General features: G+C 42.0%; 1 pseudogene; it reads left to right on the top strand.

Annotated features, from left to right (window-relative positions):
- The first annotated feature begins 4,396 nt into the window (after positions 1-4,396).
- On the top strand, positions 4,397-4,516 carry LOC134930106 (5S ribosomal RNA; annotated as a pseudogene).
- Positions 4,517-7,379: the final 2,863 nt, after the last annotated feature.

Genomic DNA, 7,379 nt, shown 5'->3' with positions numbered 1-7,379 from the left:
GTAATTGACTTTAGACTTTGCAGTGACCAGATTAATCACTACTTTAGTCAGTGCTGTCTCTGTGGAGTGTTGGGAATGAAAACCTGACTGAAATGGGTCCAATAAGTTGTGTGAGTGAAGAAAGTGTGTGAGGTGAGTGTAGGCAAGTCTCTCAAGTAGCTTGTAGAGGCAGGGGAGCTGAGGGATGAAATGGTAGTTTGAAAGAGAGTTAGGGTCAGAATTTAGTTTTTTTCTTCACTGCATGCTTGAACAGTGAAGGAAAGATAACAGTAGAGTGAGAGAGATTAAAGATGTTAGTTAAGGTTGGGAGGAGCACAGTAGACAGAGATTTACTTATTTGTGAAGTTATAGGATCAAAAGGAGAGGTAGCAGAGTAGCAGGATGAGAAGAGTGTTGATACTTAATCTTCATTTGAGTGATCAAATGAAGAGAAGGTACCAGAGGGTTCAGGTAGGGAATTGAGCAGATCACTGGCTGAGGAAGAGCATACCATTTCATCTCGAATCTTATCAGTCTTGTCCCTGAAGTAGGAATAGTCTATTATGTGAGGAAGTAGTTTGTGTATGAGATTTATGCCACTGATGTTCAACTTTTTGTAGGAATTATTTAACTTTAGAGTGCCACTGTTGACATCTAGGCCTACATGGAGTGTTATGGGCAGCTGGAGCCACTTGTTCAAGTGCTATTACTAGAGCCTGGTTCAGGTGTAAAACAGCCATCTCAGGAGAAGTGAATGTAGAAATAGGTGACAGCAGTTGTTGCAGAGAACTGGAAAGTTCTTGAAGATTAATTGTGTTAATATTTCTGCAGGTTTGAGGAGGATTACAGGACTTCAGTGAGATTGAGTTTAAAGTAATGGAGGAGAGCATGCAGGTGATAAGGTTGTGATCTGAGAGAGGGAAAGGAGTGTTCGTGAATTCAGAAACTGAGCATAGTATGGTGAATACCAGATCAAGGCAGTTGCCCTCCTGATGAGTAGAGGAGTCAGTCTATTGGGAGAGGCTGAAGGAGGAGATTAGAAAGAATAGTTTGGAGACATGAGCAGCAGATTTTGGATTATCAACAGCAATATTGAAATCACCCATGATTATGGTGGAGATGTCAGAAGATAGGAAGTGAGGAAGCCAGGCAGAAAAATCTACCAGAAATTTTTTGGGCTGCCCAAGTGAGCGATAGATAGCTGTAACACACAGAGAGGAAGGAGTGAAAATTCTGAAAGAATGTACTTCATGGGATGTAAATTTGAGTGAGGGAACCTTTGTTAGAAGTGTATATGTGAAAGCTTGGGATAGTAATAATCCAACACCACCTCCTTTACTGTTACCAGTTAAGGAGGTGGTGTTGGATTGCAGACCACCATGTTGCAGTGCTTCAGGTGAGGCCATCTGATTGTGTGAGCCATATTTTTGCTATAGCCAGCAGGTTGGAGCTGTTAGATATGAGGAAGTCATAAACAGATGTTAATTTGTTACAGAGCGTGCATTCCATAAGGCACGTTTTAGTAATTTGGAGGGTGATGAGAAACATTTGATGTTTAGGAGGTTTAGCTAAATTTCTATATTGCTGCAAATCAGGTGAATGTGAGTAAGGCAAGTGGTTGTGGCACAGATTTGGTGTAATGTCACCAGCTATTAGAAGCAAGAGAGAGATACAGTGCATCCGGAAAGTATTCACAGCACTTCACTTTTTCCACATTTTGTTATGTTATAGCCTTATTCCAAACTGGAATAAATTCATTTTTCCCCTCAAAATTCTACGCACAATACCCCATAATGACAATGTTAAAAAAAAAATTGAGATTTTTTGCAATTTTATTAAAAATCAAAAACTAAGAAATCACATGTAAATAAGTATTAACAGCCTATGCTCAAAACTTTGTTGATGCACCTTTGGCAGCAATTACAGGCTCAAGTCTTTTTGAATATGATGCCACAAGCTTGGCACGCCTATCTTTGGGTAGTTTGGTCCATTCCTCTTTGAAGCACCTCTAAAGCTCCATCAGGTTGGATGGGCAGCGTCGGTGCACATCCATTTTCGGATCTCTCCAGAGATGTTCAACTGGATTCAAGGTTGGGCCACTCAAGGACATTCACAGAGTCTTCCTGAAGCCACTCCTTTGATATCTTGGCTGTGTGCGCTTAGGGTTGTTGTCCTGCTAAAAGATGAACCGTTGCCACAGTCTGAGGTCAAGAGCGTCTGGAGCTGGTTTTCATCCAGGATGTCTCTGTACATTAGTGCATTGATCTTTCCCTCTATCCTGCCACTGAAAAACATCCCCACAGCATGATGCTGTCACCACCATGCTTTGCAGTAGGGATGGTATTGGCCTGGTGATGAGCAGTGCCTGGTTTCCTCCAAACATGACGCCTGGCATTCACGCCAAAGAGTTCAATCTTTGGCTCATCATACCAGTGAATTTTGTGTCTCATGGTCTGAGAGTCCTTCAGGTGCATTTTGGCAAACTCCAGGTGGGCTGCCATGTGCTTTTTACTAAGGAGTGGTTCTGTCTGGCCACTCTACAATACAGGCCTGATTGGTGGATTGCTGCAGAGATGGTTGTCCTTCTGGAAGGTTCTCCTCTCTCCACAGAGGAATGCTGTAGCTCTGACAGAGTGACCATCGGGTTCTTGGTCCCCTCCCTGACTAGGGCCCTTCTCCCCCGATTTCTCAGTTTAGATGGCCGGCCAGCTCTAGGAAGAGTCCTGGTGGTTCTGAACTTCCATTTACGGATGTTTGAGGCCACTGTGCTCACTGAGACTGTCAAAGCAGCAGATATTTTTCTGTACCCTTCCCCACATTTGTGCCTCGAGACAATCCTGTTTCAAACGTCTACAGACATTTCCTTTGACTTCATGCTTGGTTTGTGCACGGTCAAGTGTGGGACCTTATATAGGCAGGTGTGTGCCTTTCCAAATCATGTCCAATCGACTGAATTTGCCACAGGTGGACTCCAATTAAGCTGTAAGAACATCTCAAGGATGATCAGTGGAAACAGGATGCACCTGAGCTCAATTTTGAGCTTCATAGCAAAGGCTATGAATACTTGTGTTCATGTACATGTGATTAATTTGTTTTTTATTTTTTCACATTGTCATTATGGGGCATTGTGTGTAGAATTTTCAGGGTAAAAAAATAATTTATTCCATTTTGGATTAAGGCTGTAACATAACAAAATGTGAAAAAGTGAAGCGTTGTGAATACTTTACATAGAAACATAGAATTTGACGGCAGATAAGAACCACTTGGCCCATTGAGTCTGCCCCTACTTTCCGGATGCATTGTAAATATAGTTGTAGGAGGTTTGCAAAAAATGTTTTCTGGTGACAGGTTGTGGATGGTATTGTTAAAGTACAAAGATAAAAAGCACATGAGTGTTAATAAGAGGTGAGTGGATAATTGAAGAGGCAATGTGTTCAGAGGGGTGGGTTGCAGGGAGAATGAAGGATGCATTTGCTCTTGAGAGAATGCCATGGAGTGCCGTGAAGTACAACAATTTGTGGTACATGGTGTGTTTGAAAACAAAGGTATTTAGGCTAGAGCAGGGGTGGGCAATTATTTCAGCTGGGGGGCCGCTTAACACTTTCAGTGAATAGTCGAGGGCCACACACAAATTATCTTGTAAATCGGGTCTGAACTGTGCGTGCACCGCAGTCCCTACCCCCTTCCCCTGAAACTATATAGCAGTCCCTACCCCCCTTCCCCCCCTCCCCTGAACCTATACAGCAGTCCCTACCCCCTTCCCCTGAACCTATATAGCAGTCCGTACCCCCCCCCCTGAATCTATATAGCAGACCCGACCCCCCCTACCCCCCCCCCCCATATAGCAGTTTTTATCTTTCCTCCCCCCCTCCCCTGAACCCATATTGCAGCTTAAGTACAGATCCATTTCAGGTACTGGCTGGGCAGGGGGTTTACCTTCTTTTCACAGCAACAGGTTTGCTATAATTGTTGCCTGATTATATATCATCACCATATCCAGCTGCATACTTGCAGCAAATTGATACTCAATTATTTCTATGTGCATTATTTTCTGCTGTGGTGGCATGTGTGGTATAAATTATTAAAGGCCACACATACTATATATTGCATACAGCAACAGGTTTGCTATAATTGTTGCCTGATTATATATCATCATCATATCCCGGATATGCAAGTGGACGCCCTTGCATAAGAAAAAATTCTTTTGCATATGCTAACTGTCCTTAATGTAATTTTGTTTAAATGCACAGTGGATGTCCCTGTGTATAACTATTGCATTGTGACTAATATTGCTACGAATTCATTTTCATGGGCATAAGATAAACTCAAATACTGAACATTCGACTGATTGAGTTCACCTCTAATATACAACTCTGGCGATACGGGTATTGGGATTGACTGAACGGGCAGATTAAGAAATTGCGGACATACCCCGCTGGAGATGCCCGATCTCGTCTGATCTTGGAAGCCAAGCAGTGGAGGGCCGGGTCAGTACTCGGATGGGAGACCACCCTGGAACACCCTGGTACTGCAAAATATTCTTCTGCCCGATCTAGAGTGATCCCTAATAATACCAATTGGCATTCGGTTCTGTATGACCTATGATTTAATTCTCTACGACTAATTAATCCTGAATAGGACTGCTGTAGAATAAATTATGGTCATATATTACACAAAGGTGTTACTGTTATCTCAGTAAAATCAATAGCCCAAATATTTGATTTCCGGTTTCTATTGTGGTATTGAAAACCACATTAATTGCACACAATATAGTGTTATATTTTCGCGTAGCTACTCTATCTTACGTACAATTTACTCCTACAATCATATTTTAATAATGAATTAATAAAATTATGTTTTATCAGAATTGATTAATATAATCCTCTGAATTGAGTGCTCCCACACAAGAGTCTACTTTCCAACTTTTCTTCTTTGTTGGGTTTTCTTTCCCTTCTTTTCACAGTGGAAGATGATCCGCTACCTGATCCCTGCTGCCTATGCTTCACGGAGTCGCTGCTGCTGCCTGTTGCCCGGAGTCACTGCTGCTGTCCGCTCCCCAGAGTCATTGCTGCTGCCTGCCACTCGCCGCTCCTGCTGTGGCTCCGCCCCCCCCCCGTGCCGCCCAGCGCATGACATCACAGAGGAAATCCCGATCAGCAGACACTGTGACGTGACCGGGATTTCCTCAGCGGCGCCGCATCTGGCAGCAGTATAGCGCAATGACAAGCAGCTCAGCCAGTCGGACACTTGTCATTACACACTGATGGGAGACAGCGGGCCAGGCAGGATTGGTTTGCAGGCCGCATCCGGCCCGCGGGCCGCATGTTGCCCACTCCTGGGCTAGAGAGTAATGAATTTGCAATTGTTTAAGTTAAACATTCAAATACTTGTTTACTGGTGTTGTTCAGTTGTTCATTTACAAACAATTAGCGTTATGAACAATTTGTGTATGTGAATGCATGTTGACTAGCATAGCTGACCCTAGATTGCATGTAATTAATACTATGGCTAATTAATATAGTCTACCAGTGTGATAAATGTTAAGTTGATGAAAGGTGATAGATTACACTGTATTTGACTATTCAAACAACAGCCCAATACGCCTTTATTAACTATGGGGGTAATTCAGACCTGATCGGTAGCAAGCGATTTTTGCACTGCTGCAATCAGATAGTCGCTGCCTACAGGGGAGTGTATTTTAGCTGTGCAAGTGTGCGAACGCATGTGTAGCAGAGCTGCAAAAACAGATTTTGTGCAGTCTCTGCGCAGCCCAGGACTTACTCAGCCGTTGCGATCACATCAGCCTGTCCGGGACTGGAATTGACGTCAGGAACCCTCCCAGCAAATGCATGGACACGCCTGCATTTTTCCAGACACTCCCTGAAAATGGTTAGTTGACACCAACAAACGCCTTTTTCCTGTAAATCTCCTTGCGATCGCCCGTGCAAACGGATCCGTCGCACAAACCCATTGCTGAGCGGTAATCCCCTTTGTACCCGTGTGACGTGCCTGTGCATTGCGGTGCATACGCATGCGCAGTTTGGACCTGATTGCCCGCTGTGGGAAAACGCACAGCAGCGATCAGGTCTGAATTACCCCTTATGTGTTACTGCATAAAATTTGACGTACAAGTATTAACAATTGCATGCAAATCATGATACAGGTTGAGTATCCCTTATCCAAAATGCTTGGGACCAGAGGTATTTTGGATATCGGATTTTTCCGTATTTTGGAATAATTGCATACCATAATGAGATATCATGGTGATGAGACCTAAATCTAAGCACAGAATGCATTTATGTTTCATATACACCTTATATACACAGCCTGAAGGTCATTTTAGCCAATATTTTTTATAACTTTGTGCATTAAACAAAGTGTGTCTACATTCACACAATTCATTTATGTTTCATATACACCTTATACACACAGCCTGAAGGTCATTTAATACAATATTTTTAATAACTTTGTGTATTAAATGAAGTTTGTGTACATTGAGCCATCAAAAAACAAAGGTTTCACTATTTCAATCTCACTCAAAAAAGTCCGTATTTCGGAATATTCCGTATATCGAAATATTTGGATATGGGATACTCAACCTGTATTACAAATGTTATTGAGAATAAATTGGTTGCAAAGTGTTCACAGAGTGAGGATTGCAGAGTGATATATATATATATATATATATATACATACATTAGTAGTTGCAAAGAAGTTCATCTGTAGTTGTTTAAGTTGTTTGATGTTTTCTTTCAGTTTTTGTCCAGTTTAAGTACAGGCTAAGTGCAGGCTAAAGACACTTAGATTTTCACACTGTGATTTCTTCACACTGCCTATGTCAGCCAAGGCTATTTAGCTTTGTATCACTTATGCAAATGTGGGATTAAAATAGGGCGCCCTGGTTGCTGGTTGGCTGCAGCAGTCGTGTAGGAAGTCTGGTTCCAGACTGGATGACTTGCGGTCACCTGACCTGAAACAAGATGGTTTTGCCCATGTCTCGGGGGGGCTGGCTCCAATGCAGAGAGTTTATGGAAAACTTGTCCTACAGGGACAGGTGAGCAATGAACCGCTGTAAAGCTGAAGTGTTTAGTGCATAAACAAATTCTCTTGTGCGAATTTGTGACAGATATTTTGTACCTGTGAACATTTTGAATGTTAATATATTGATTTTCATCATTTTGTACCATGCCAACATTTTTTTTATTATTGACATATTGTGCCATTTGAATCTATTAATATTTTTAATGTCGACACAAAGGTCTTGATATTTTAATTGTCAACAATTTCATTGTTAACATTGTAACAGCATATCAAATCTGTTTATACACTTCTAAATATGTTGTAGCAACATTTGTCTCCTTTTCCTTTCAATTATAAATGTGCACAACTATAACTATACA

This window comes from Pseudophryne corroboree, chromosome 5 (genome assembly GCF_028390025.1).
Source record: "Pseudophryne corroboree isolate aPseCor3 chromosome 5, aPseCor3.hap2, whole genome shotgun sequence".
NCBI classification, from domain to species: Eukaryota; Metazoa; Chordata; class Amphibia; order Anura; family Myobatrachidae; genus Pseudophryne; species Pseudophryne corroboree.
Note: the sequence above shows the minus strand (reverse complement) of the source record. Positions and strands in the feature narration are given on the sequence as shown.